The sequence below is a fragment of the Salvelinus fontinalis genome, chromosome 17 (assembly GCF_029448725.1).
Source record: "Salvelinus fontinalis isolate EN_2023a chromosome 17, ASM2944872v1, whole genome shotgun sequence".
In the NCBI taxonomy this organism is placed as follows: Eukaryota; Metazoa; Chordata; class Actinopteri; order Salmoniformes; family Salmonidae; genus Salvelinus; species Salvelinus fontinalis.
Genome location: NC_074681.1, coordinates 23,495,421 through 23,508,223, shown reverse-complemented (window position 1 = coordinate 23,508,223; position 12,803 = coordinate 23,495,421).

The following is a 12,803-nucleotide window of genomic DNA, read 5'->3' as shown; positions in this document are numbered from 1 at the left end:
ATAGATTTGGCTCATTATGAAAATAAATTGTGGTGGTATAGCAGGAACAGCTGTATCTAGTGGTCAAAACCTGGTACTTTCACAGCACTTTATGGTAAATAAAGCGACTTCAATGACTTTCTCTGAACAGGGTAAAAAAGAAATCAGGGAATACATTATATAGTATGGAGAAGCAATTCTCCAAGCCGCAGCATCCTACTTGTCAAACTTAGAGAACTGATACTGTATACTGGTTGTTGGGGTTGGATTGACGTGGGGTGTCTGTGAGTGGCTTTTGACAATTTTTGGGGGATTCCTCAGGTCTGACTCATTGGTAGGAAGAAGGTTTGTCCAAATCAGATGTTGGGTACTATTAAGTTAATATTATCGGAATCATATAAATTCAAATTGCCAATTTGGGTGCAATCAATTAACATAATTTCTTAAAGGTCAAATTATATTTCAACAAAATGTTTCTGGAATTCCAATCTTACCTGTTTCTAACTACTGAAACAATTTCAGAACAATATGAGATGGTGTGTGTCATGGCTTTCTGAAATGACATGGAAAACAAAGAATTTAGGAAACAAGAGAACCACATTATCCAGGATCACTCATAGTGTGACCACTCATAGCCATTCCCTCAGGCTGTACCAAGGGTAAATTACTGACTGTAGCAAGTTGGCCACTGACCAACTCTGAGGGTCGGATTCTCAGACAACGACCCCACACCCCATAACTGTAAAACATTTTTTTATGTAGATCAAACAAGTCACTTCTTCCCATTGCATTCTACAGAGATCATCACCAGAGATTGCTTTTGAGGAAGGGCCAGGGCCTGCTATCCTTATACCATACAGACCACAGTGGCCTTTTTAACTTTCCACTGTTTGACCAATGTATCCCACGGGAAAAAACAAACACAGGATTAAAGTGTTACGATGGAGTTATTTGCCCCGGAGGTTGCCGGCTGGCACACAAACACCAAGCCTTGCATTTGCTATTTTCCCCGTCCTCCTGCATTTAAAAAAAATCTTTGCCATCAGGCTGACAAACTGTAGCAAACTGAGAGCACCCCAGGCCTCAAAATCGTATATGTTCCCCATTTTCCACACAAATGGAGCCAAGTCATAATGGGGCCCTCACGATTCAGTATTCAAGATATGCATTAGATGTTTTAGAAATGAAAACCAGCTAGCCAGTGGGGATTTTTGAATATGCTTGCTTGGTGTTTGGGGGCCAAAGACAAGTCCATTGTTCTAATACTGTGGTTGTGGGGTGTGTTTATCCTGGAAAGGAACCTAGCTGCTGCAGCAGCAATAGCAGGAGAGCTCTGTCAGAGCTATATTTTGGTGGGCAAATTAGTGAAATGGCTTGCAGATGTGATTCGCCCCAAACAGACCCAGCCAGGCGACAGTGCCTGATGACATCATGACCGTGGTTATTATACATGCATACACTGTATGGAGGCTTGAGTTACTTTCCACCTCTCTGGAAAACAGGATTCAACTGAGCCACAGTCATACAAAGCCATGGTTTCTTTATGTCTATATATTAATTGTATCTCACAATTAATATATATTTATCAGTTGTTCCCTGTTTGAGACAGATGGTTCTCTTTTTATTATTCTGGTTCTTTCAAGATTTATTTATCTTTTTTTTTACTATAAGTGAATTACTCATAGCTTCTGGATGTGTTATCAGTGAGAAGTTAATTTGTGCTTCTTCTTGCATCTTCAGTTCAGACTAGTGTGTACTGAGTAGTGGTGGCTTGATATCCATTTCCCTCAGTCAATGTCCATGGCTCTATCATTCTATGACTTAGGATTAGGGCTAGTCTCTCTGTTAGATGCCAGCTCTCCCCATAGTTCTAATGAAGTCAATCACACAGTGGCTATAGTTATCCTCATTCAGAACATACTGAGAGATCTTGCTGTTATGTTGCCTCGGACCACGTTAATGACTCTTGCTGTGCACACCACACCCCTGTAATGGCCCGTGGTTATGTAAGGGAGTGGGCTGGAAAGGGAGAGGGTTGAGATTGTTCCAGAATCTGACTCAATCTGCCCTACGGCCATGTATAGTTTAGGGCTGCCTGCAGTTTATCATCACATAGTATTTTTGGCACTGGGATATATAACTTTTGAAGGAAGGCTCTGTAGCAGCTAGCTTGTTTTGGTAAAGCGAACTGTGCAGTTGGCTTATGTTGGGATTGGTACCATCCATGGTAATACCTATAATGAAGAACAAATGAAATATCTTTATGACTTGCATCTGTATGAAAATGTTCTCTTTTGTTTAGCCCTCATTATGATTTCGATAGTGGAATATACAAGATATATCATAGTAAAAGAATACGCATAGCAGCATACCACCATTCAATGAGGTAGCCCTCAGATAGATGCTAAGCAGGTGCTCACTGCTCAGACAGACTGACCAACTTCGTGAAGATAGAACCCCTCCTATCTTCACGAATACTCTTATCTTCTCACAACTACATCCATACATCCGTTCCTTCCCATCCCAAAACCAGCCATACACCCACCCCACCCACAGTGGACAGACGACGTAATGACACTGCAATAAGAGGAAGAGAGGAGAGACAAGGAGAAGGGAGGCTGGTTGGGTAATGCTGGGAGGCTTCAATAAAATGTAATCCTATTATGTTTCCCACTAGAGGGCAACAATAATAAAGGTTTCCCTAATAACACGGCAGTGCAAGCCAGACCCAAATGGGAAAACAGCTCCTCCGGTGAAGTCCCATAGTCCTACATATATCGTCTCATTAGCTAAATGGCTGATGGGCCACGTTTCACCAATGAGGCATCCGAGATTTGGCCGTAGTAATGGCAATGGAAGAGTTAAGCCAAACAAATGTGTTTCATCAAACTAGCGTTTGGGCTGTTCTGCATAGAGGGAATGGGGAATAAAGGAGGAAGGGCTGAGGGAGAGAAGGAGTGAGGGAATGTGGGGGTGGGAACTGAGAGAAACCAAGCCCTGAGGAAACCAATCAAAGATTCTCCACCCTCTTCCTGTCGCTAAGCCACCGGGGTCTCAGGTGTGCACTACACAGGCTAATAGTGCTTAAACTTGATTGTTTGTGTGTTAGTGTAGTCTGGGTTTTGTAAATTACCATTTTGGAGAATAAAAGTCCAATCACTGACAAATCAACAAAATTGCAATGCAAGATAGGTATAACAACACAACAACAACAACAACAACAAGGATAACTGTAGCAAAACTGTAAGGATCACAAATCTCGTTATGATCATTCTGTAAGTTGCTGTATGAGCTACAAGATAAACATGAGATGTACTCTCTGTACTAGACATGTGAGGTGTACTCTGTATCCTAGATGTGAGGTGTACTCTGTATCCTAGACATGTGAGGTGTACTCTGTATTCTAGGCATGTGAGGTGTACTTTCTATCCTAGACCATGTGAAGTGTACTCTCCATGGGCAGATTGGCCATCTGGCAGTTCTGGCAAATGCCAGATGGGCAGGACCATGTTTTTGTTCGGGGAGTCTGTGTATTTTAATTGTTTTATCAACGTTTATTCGATTCTGAATCTCAGTCTCTTCAGCCTGCTAGTGGGTCTTAGTTTATGAGCTGTAGTAACGAATGACTCTGGTGTCGGATTACATTACATAGCCACTGCCACTGGAGGCTGGAAAGTCCCACCAATTTCCCACTTATTTCATTTGCTGAAAGGCCTGTCACTTCTCTGCAGCAAGATATGCATACTGTCAAACGTAGCACAACGCTGGAAATCTATCCACATCAACTAGTGCCAGCATCGTTCTATGACAAACACAGAAGGTTTTATATTGAATTCAATAGAACAGAGAAGGAAGGAGAGAGAGAGACGGCCAGTTCCTTAATGTAGCCATTGGCTGTATTATACAACCAAAACATTAAGGAACTGGCCGTCTCTCTTCTTTCTTTGTTTTTATTATATTTTCATTATATGTAGACTAATATTTAAACACTTAGCTAAGTGGGCAGGGGGGAACACATAACATGCAGTAATTTGAAATACATTCACCGGCCAGTCTAGTACCGGGTCGGATCCCCCTTTGTCTCCAGAACATCCTGAATTATTCTTGGTATTCTACAAGGTGTCAGGCATGTGCGTACTTGTGGTGAAGTCAGGTGCAGGAGAGCAGAGAATTGTGAACAGGCACACACTTTATTTCGGCAGGAGAGAGATACAGACGGACGCTGTGTCAAAAACCTCCAGCCAACAAGGCAAAGTGTAAAGCGCGCAAAACATCAAATGTATAACAATGCAAACAAGCTTTGTGAAATAACACGGAAATAATGAACACTAGCCTAGTGCGTACAAACACGTAACACACAAACAATTTCACACAAAGACATGAGGTGGAACAGAGGAATAAGTACATGTAGTGTGATTGGGGAATGAAAACCAGGTGTGAAGGGAACAAGACAAAACAAATGGATAAATTAAAAATGGAGTGGCGATGGCTAGAAAGGCGGTGACGTCGAACGCCGCCCAAACAAGAAGAGGAGCCGACTTCGGCGGAAGTCGTGACAGTAACCCCCTTGACGCGCGGCTCCAGCGGCGCACCGACACCGGCCTCGGTGACGACCTGGAGATCGAGGCGCAGGGTGATCCGGCCGGCGACGGTGGAACTCCCGTGTTGGACCCTGAACTTCTACATCTGCCACTTGAACCCAGCACCTCTCCTCCAGACCGTACCCCTCCCACTCCACGAGGTACCTGAGGATATAGTGTCTGATCGAGGTCCTCAGTTCACTTCGAGAGTCTGGAGGGTGTTCATGGAACGTTTGGGGGTCTCGATCAGCCTCACCTCGGGTTTTTACCCCGAGAGTAATGGGCAGGTGGAAAGAATGAACCAGGATATGGGCAGGTTTCTGTGGTCCTATTGCCGTACCCCGTACCCCTGCCCGACACCTCGAATCCAAGATGGAACGGACGGAATACGCCGGGGCCCCCTCGATGTACAGAGGGGGCGGAGGAACCTGCCACACCTCAGACTCCTGGAGCGGAGCAACCACCACCGGCCTGAGGAGAGACACATGGAACGAGGGGTTAATATGGTAATCAGGGGGAAGCTGTAACCTGTAACATACCTCGTTCACTCTCCTCAGGACTTTGAATGGCCCCACAAACCGTGGACCCAGCTTCCGGCAGGGCAGGTGGAGGGGCAGGTTTCGGGTCGAGAGCCAGACCCGGTCCCGGGGCCTCACTGCGGTGACGGTCTGCGCTGGTCTTTTGGCGCAGCGCGGCCTGCTGAAGGTGACCATGGGCGGCTTCCCATGTCTCCTCCGTGCACCTGAACCAATCGTCCACCGCAGGAGCCTCGGTCTGACTGATGCCACTGTGCCAGAACCGGCTGGTACCCCAATACACACTGAACGGGGGAGAGGTTCGTGGAGGAGTGGCGGAGCGAGTTCTGTGTTATCTCTGCCCAGGGCACGAACGCCGCCCACTCCCCCGGCCTGTCCTGGCAATAGGACCGCAGAAACCTGCCCATATCCTGGTTCACTCTTTCCACCTGCCCATTACTCTCGGGGTAAAAACCCGAGGTGAGGCTGATTGAGACCCCCTGACGTTCCATGAACACCCTCCAGACTCTCGAAGTGAACTGGGGACCTCAATCAGACACTATATCCTCAAGCACCCCGTAGTGCCGGAAAACGTGTGTAAACAGGGCCTCCACAGTTTGTAGGGCATCCCTGTGAAGGAGGAAGATCCGTTAGGAAATCCACTGACAGGTGTGACCAAGGCCGTTGTGGAATGGGTAAGGGATGTAGGCTTACCTCTGATCAGGTGTCTAGGAGCCTTACAATGGGCGCACACCGAGCAGGAGGAATCATAAACCCTCACGTCCTTAGCCAAGTACTTCCCAGTCAGACAGCGCACCGTCCGACCGATCCCTGGATAACCAGAGGAGGGAGATGTGTGGGCCAAATAGATCAACTGGTCACAGACAGCAGACGGAATGTACTGACGCCCAATGAGACACTGGAGTGGAGCGGGCTCTGTATGCAACACCTGCTCAATGTCCGCGTCCAGCTCCCACACGACCGGCGCTACCAGGCAGGAGGCCGGGAGAATGGGAGTCTGATCCATGGGCCGCTCCTCTGTGTCATACAGCCGGGACAGTGTGTCTGCCTTCACATTCTGGGAACCTGGTCTGTAGGACTGGGTAAACACAAAACGGGTAAAGAACATGGCCCACCTTGCCTGACGAGGATTCAGTCTCCTTGCTGCCAGGATGTACTACAGGTTGCGGTGGTCAGTCCAGATGAGAAAAGGGTGTTTAACCCCCTCAAGCCAATGTCTCCACGCCTTCAAAGCCTTAACCTCAGCCAACAGCTCCCGGTCCCCCACATCATAGTTCCACTCCGCCGGGCTGAGTTTCTTCGAGAAGTAAGCACAGGGAGCTTTGGTGGCGTGCCCAAGCGCTGAGAGAGCACGGCTCCTATCCCAGCCTTGGACGCGTCCACCTCCATTATGAACGCCAAAGAGGGATCCGGATGAGCCAGCACGGGAGCTGAGGTAAACAGAGCTCTTAGGTGCCCAAAAGCCCTGTCCGCCTCAACCGACCACTGCAGACATACAGGACCCCCCTTCAGCAGTGAGGAAAGGGGAGTAGCCACCTGGCCAAAACCCAGGATAAATCTCCGGTAGTAATTGGCAAACCCTAGAAACCGCTGCACTTCCTTTACCGTGGTGGGAGTCGGCCAATTACGCACAGCTGCAGTGCGGTCACTCTCCATCTCCACCCCTGATGCGGAAATGCGATACGTTAGGAAGGAGACGGTCTGTTGAAAGAACAGGCATTTTTCTGCCTTGACGTACAGGTCATGCTCCATCAGTTGTCCAAGTACCTTGCGCACCAAGGACACATGATTGGCGTGTGTAGCGGTGTATATCAGAATGTTATCGATATACACCACTACACCCTGCCTATGCAGGTCCCTGAAAATCTCGTCTAGAAAGGATTGGAAAATTGATGGAACATTCATCAACCCGTATGGCATAACGAGGTACTCATAATGCCCTGAGGTGCTACTAAACACCGTCTTCCACTCGTCTCCCTCCCGGATACGCACCAGGTTGTACGCACTCCTGAGATCCAGTTTAGTGAAGAAGCGCGCCCCGTGCATTGACTCAATCACAGTGGCGATAAGAGGTAGCAGGTAACTGTACCTCACCGTGATTTGATTGAGACCTCGATAGTCAATGTACGGGCACAGACCTCCCTCCTTTTTCACAAAAAAGAAACTCGAGGAGGCGGGTGAAGTGGAGGACCGAATGTACCCCTGACGCAGGGATTCGGAGATACATGTCTCCATAGCCTCCGTCTCCACTTGGGACAGGGGATACACGTGACTCCTGGGAAGTGCAGCGTCTACCAGGAGATTTATCGCACAATCCCCCCGTCGATGGGGTGGTAATTGAGTCGCCTTTTTACAGAGGGCGAGAGCCAAATCGGCAAATTCTGGGGGGATGCGCACGGTGGAGACCTGGTCTGGACTTTCCACCGTGGTAGCACCAACGGAAACCCCTACACACCTCCCAGAGCACTCTCGCGACCACCCGGTGAGAGCCCTCTGTTGCCAGGAAATGGTGGGGTTATGACGAGCCAACCAGGGAAGGCCTAGTACCACAGGATACGCAGCAGAGTCAATGAGAAAGAGACTGATTTTCTCCTTGTGACTCCCCTGCGTCTCCATGGCCAGGGAGATGGTGGCTTCCCTGATTAGCCTGGACCCTAATGGTCGACTATCCAGAGCATGTACCGGGAAAGGTCTAACCACAGGAATAATGAGGATCCCTAAACTAAGGGCGAACACTCTGTCGATAAAATTCCCAGCTGCGCCTGAATCAACAAGCGCCTTATGCGGGGAAAACTCAGGGAAACAAACAGGTACAAACAGGTGGACAACAGAGGACTCTGGATGAGTGTGGTGCAGACTCATCTTGGGTGACGCCATAGTGCCCTGCCTGCTGCCTCGACTCCCAGAGGGACCAACCCGGCACCGACCGGCAGTGTGCCCTCTGCAGCCACAGATGGTGCATGTGAAGGCCCCTCCAGCCTCCCTACGCGCAGTCCTTCCCAACTCCATGGGCACCGGAGTGCTGGAAGATGGAACCACAGAGCCCCCTATGGACGTCCACGGGTGACCAGCAGGTTATCCAACCGGATGGACAGATCTACCAGTTGGTCAAAGGTGATGGTGGCATCCCTGCAGGCCAACTCCCGTCGGACGTCCTCGCGCAGGCTAAATCGGTAGTGGTCGATGAGGGCCCTGTTGTTCCATCCCGCTCTGGCGGCCAAGGTCTGGAATTCCAGCGCAAACTCCTGTGCGCTCCTCGTCCCCTGCCTCAAATGGAACAGCCGTTCCCCCGCCGCTCTCCCTTCAGGCGGATGATTGAAGACGGGTGAACTCCTCGAAGTGGTCCAACGCTGCGTCTCCCTCTCCCCACACGGCGTTAGCCCACTCCAGAGCTCTCCCTGAAAGGCATGAGACGAGGGCGAGAGACTCCCTGGGAAGGGAGAGACACATCCCACTGGAACTGGATCTGGACGGGATGGGTAGAGGTAACCCCGGTTGGGCTGGTCGAGCCGCTGGAGAGACTTCCTGTCTCTCCCAGCGGTCCATGGTCTGAACAACGCGATCCATCATGGAACAGAGATGATGCAGCATTGCCGCGTGTTCCTGGACACGCTCCTCGACTCCTCTGACCTCTGACCATCAAATATATAACAATACAAACAAGCTTTGTGAAATAATATGGAAATAATGAACACTAGCCTAGTGCGTACAATCACGTAACACACAAACAATTTCACACAAAGACATGAGGGGGAACAGAGGAATACTACATGTAGTGTGATTGGGGAATGATAACCAGGTGTGAAGGGAACAAGACAAAACAAATGGATACATGAAAAATGGAGCGGCGATGGCTAGAAAGCCGGTGACGTCGACCTCCGAACGCCGCCCGAACAAGGAGAGGAGCTGACTTCGGCGGAAGTCGTGACACAAGGTGTCGGAAATGTTCCACAGAGATGTTGGTCCATGCTGACTGATGGCATCACACAGTTGCTGCAGATTGGATGGTGGTACTGTCTGGTTAGCCATTAACTCTTGTGATATGAAATCCAGGCACTTATATTTGCAATATAAGTAGTAAGGTATTATGAGCTAATGGTAATCAATTAGGCATTTATTTAGTGTTTTTCTTCTTTATCTAATAAATGTGTTTATTCAATCACAACTAGGCTGTTGCTGGGCCCAGCAAAGGCCGTGTGGTCCCCTGTTCTTCTGGTATCAGTGCTGTGGGAAAGGATGCTAGGCTTAGCAGAGACAGCTCAGAGGTCAGTGCAGTGGAGGTAGGAAGAAAACAGAGACACAGATGTACTGCCAGTTGCTTAATTTGTTGGCTCTATATGTAATAGCAATTAACACTTAGGAGTGACAGACAGACAGACAACAGAGGAGAACAAGGAAAAGCACAGACAGAGTGACACCAGAGAAGATGCAGAGACAGACTGCACAACAGGGAGGCAACAGTGGCACAGTTACAGTGGCGTGTTGTATCTCCAGTGGTGTTTTTACATGTTGTATTTGTCTTAAACATGAACTGTTTAAAATGTGATGTGGGCTGGGGTGGCTAAAATGCCAGGGGGGGTACTCTCTATCCTAGACATGTGAGGTGTACTCTGTATCCTAGGCATGTGAGGTGTTCTCTGTATCCTAGACATGTGAGGTGTTCTCTGTATCCTAGGCATGTGAGGTGTACTCTGTATCCTAGACATGTGAGGTGTACTCTGTATCCTAGGCATGTGAGGTGTACTCTGTATCCTAGGCATGTGAGGTGTACTCTGTATCCTAGACATGTGAGGTGTACTCTGTATCCTAGACATGTGAGGTGTACTCGGTATCCTAGACATGTGAGGTGTACTCTGTATCCTAGACATGTGAGGTATACTCTGTATCCTAGACATGTGAGGTGTACTCTCTATCCTAGACATGTGAGGTGTACTCTGTATGCTAGATGTGAGGTGTACTCTGTATCCTAGGCATGTGAGGTGTACTCTGTATCCTAGGCATGTGAGGTGTACTCTGTATCCTAGACATGTGAGGTGTACTCTGTATCCTAGACATGTGAGGTGTACTCGGTATCCTAGACATGTGAGGTGTACTCTGTATCCTAGGCATGTGAGATGTACTCTGTATCCTAGGCATGTGAGGTGTACTCTGTATCCTAGACATGTGAGGTGTACTCGGTATCCTAGACATGTGAGGTGTACGCTGTGTCCTAGACATGTGAGGTGTACTCTGTATCCTAGACATGTGAGGTGTACTCTGTATCCTAGACATGTGAGGTGTACTCTGTATCCTAGACATGTGAGGTGTACTCGGTATCCTAGACATGTGAGGTGTACTCTGTATGCTAGATGTGAGGTGTACTCCGTATCCTAGACATGTGAGGTGTACTCTGTATGCTAGATGTGAGGTGTACTCTGTATCCTAGACATGTGAGGTGTACTCTGTAACATAGGAATGTATTCTAGAAACCTGTAACCTAGAATGACTGACAATGGTTGAACTTGATCAATTCTGGGGCCAATGTTAACTGAAAATGTCAAAGTCTGTGTTCAAATAGTGCACAAACACAAAACCTAATTTCGGCGTTATTTGATAAATCTGATAAATGCCAATTGTACTCAGTCTCCCATTTCTCTCATGCAAATATAGCACAATATTTATCATTAGCGACAAGGTGAGTGAGGATATCAATCATATTCTCCAGACAGATTTAGTTATTAAGTGAGCTAGTGTAACAGTATTATGAAGCCCTGAATAACAAAGGGTTATTTATGTGTGTGAGTGTGTGTATATGTGTCAGACAGAGAATCAGACAGAGGGAGGGAGGTAGAGAAAGAGAGATGGAGAGAGAGGAGAGAGAGAGTCGCATTCCTTCCTGTTCCTGTACCAACCTCCAACCCCAGAGCTGCAGACTCAAGGCGGTTTCCAGAATCAAACAATTTCACGCAGCTACTGGAGGAGGAAATGAACTGAGCCCAGAGCAATAATAAAATTATACAAATGTTATTACAGACTCGCCTGCTACTGTCCTACTTTAATTCAAATTTGGGCACTCCAGGCAGCGCTGGTGGCAGAGACCTTCCTGAATAAATCAACATTAGCTTACGTCTAAATTATTAAGGAAGTGAGAGACTTTCTTGTTTATAGTATGAATTATTAAACAAGTGTTTAACGCTGTTTTTCTTCATGAATCCCCAAATATTAATTGCTAATGATCTTTAAGGTGTGTGTTTTATCTTTGTGCCCCCCTAAGCTGTATCGGCTGCTGAGAGGCATTTTGCATCAGAAGCTTTAAGTTTAGAAAACTCTACATACAGTAAATGTGTTGAATGTTAGATGAGGGAATTAGATAATGCATTTCCTTCTGTATAATATGCATGATGTGGTAATTGGTTCGGTATAGCACAAATAAACTTCTCTTTCAGTCGGGTCTACTATAGGACAGACGTTTTTGTGAATTATCACAAATGTTACACTATTTTTTACTTTGTTGTTTATTACATTTTATCAATGCCTATAGCCTTATTGTCACATGAAGTTAATAAAAGCCTTGTTCAGGCCATCTTTGCCTCATCAAATAGGCATCAATGTAAAAAATAAATACAGTTATTTTGCCAAACCTAACACTACATTTTTTTGTGTAAGAACCGTCATCTTAAATGAAATCTTGCTGGTGGCTCATTAGGCATTTCATCACCTGAGCAGCTGAACAGAATAATCATGAACCCATTATTCAATGTCATTTTGTATTTACTTGGTCCTGAAATACTGTTGGTGTCTGGCGCAAGCTTGGTGTCACAATCTGGAACATCAAACAGTGTATGTAATACAGCAGCAGAGGCAGGAGGAATACAGGGATATGTTTCAATCTAACTATGTGTGTGGAAAGGTGATTGGATACAAAACCCTGCAGTGGAATCTAATTATTCCAGGGTTGAACAGAACATAGGTCGTCATGCATTACACTCACAAACATGGACAATATAATACTGTTCCTTAGTGCAATAAAGTGTGATACATCATATATTTTTTTCTTATCTATATTAAACCTGTAGTTACTAATTATATTAGGACCTGATCTGAATTGGAGCAGCTCTCTATCTGTCCACTCCCTTCCCTTCGGCCTGGTCCTATGATGAGCTAGATCTGTAAATCAGTACTTGTGGCAAACAGAGCTTTCCCTGTACCCTATTACATGAGGAAATGGTTGATGGTCGCCCTCAGATGCTAATTTATTTGGGCCATAAAGATGATATAGGCGAACTGAGAGTGTTGGACTGTGGCCTTAAGGCCCTGAAAGGACGCCCGTAGGCTGGGGAGAGAGGAGTGGAGGGGAAAGGGGGGTTGTAGTACTATGACCTGTCCAGCCTACTTGGGGACTCAGGCCAATATCTATTTGAGCAGAGCTTTAAGGTCCTTTTCAAATCAGCTACAGAGTAAATTAAATTATGTAGTGTCATGAAGTCACTTATGGTAGTTGTACAAGTGTTAGATTGGATTCAATGTTATTTTCAGCTTTTTTTGCTAGAACATTACAAATTACAACAATTATCAATTCATGAACAGGCATTGGAATCAAGTTGCCTTTGGAGATTCTCAATTAGCTTTGCTAATTTCTACGTCCTCTGTACTCTCCTTGCCTCTTTTTGATAAAAGGTTAAAGGTAATCGAGGAGAGGAGGCGAGGAGAGGAAATGTGGAAACAAATG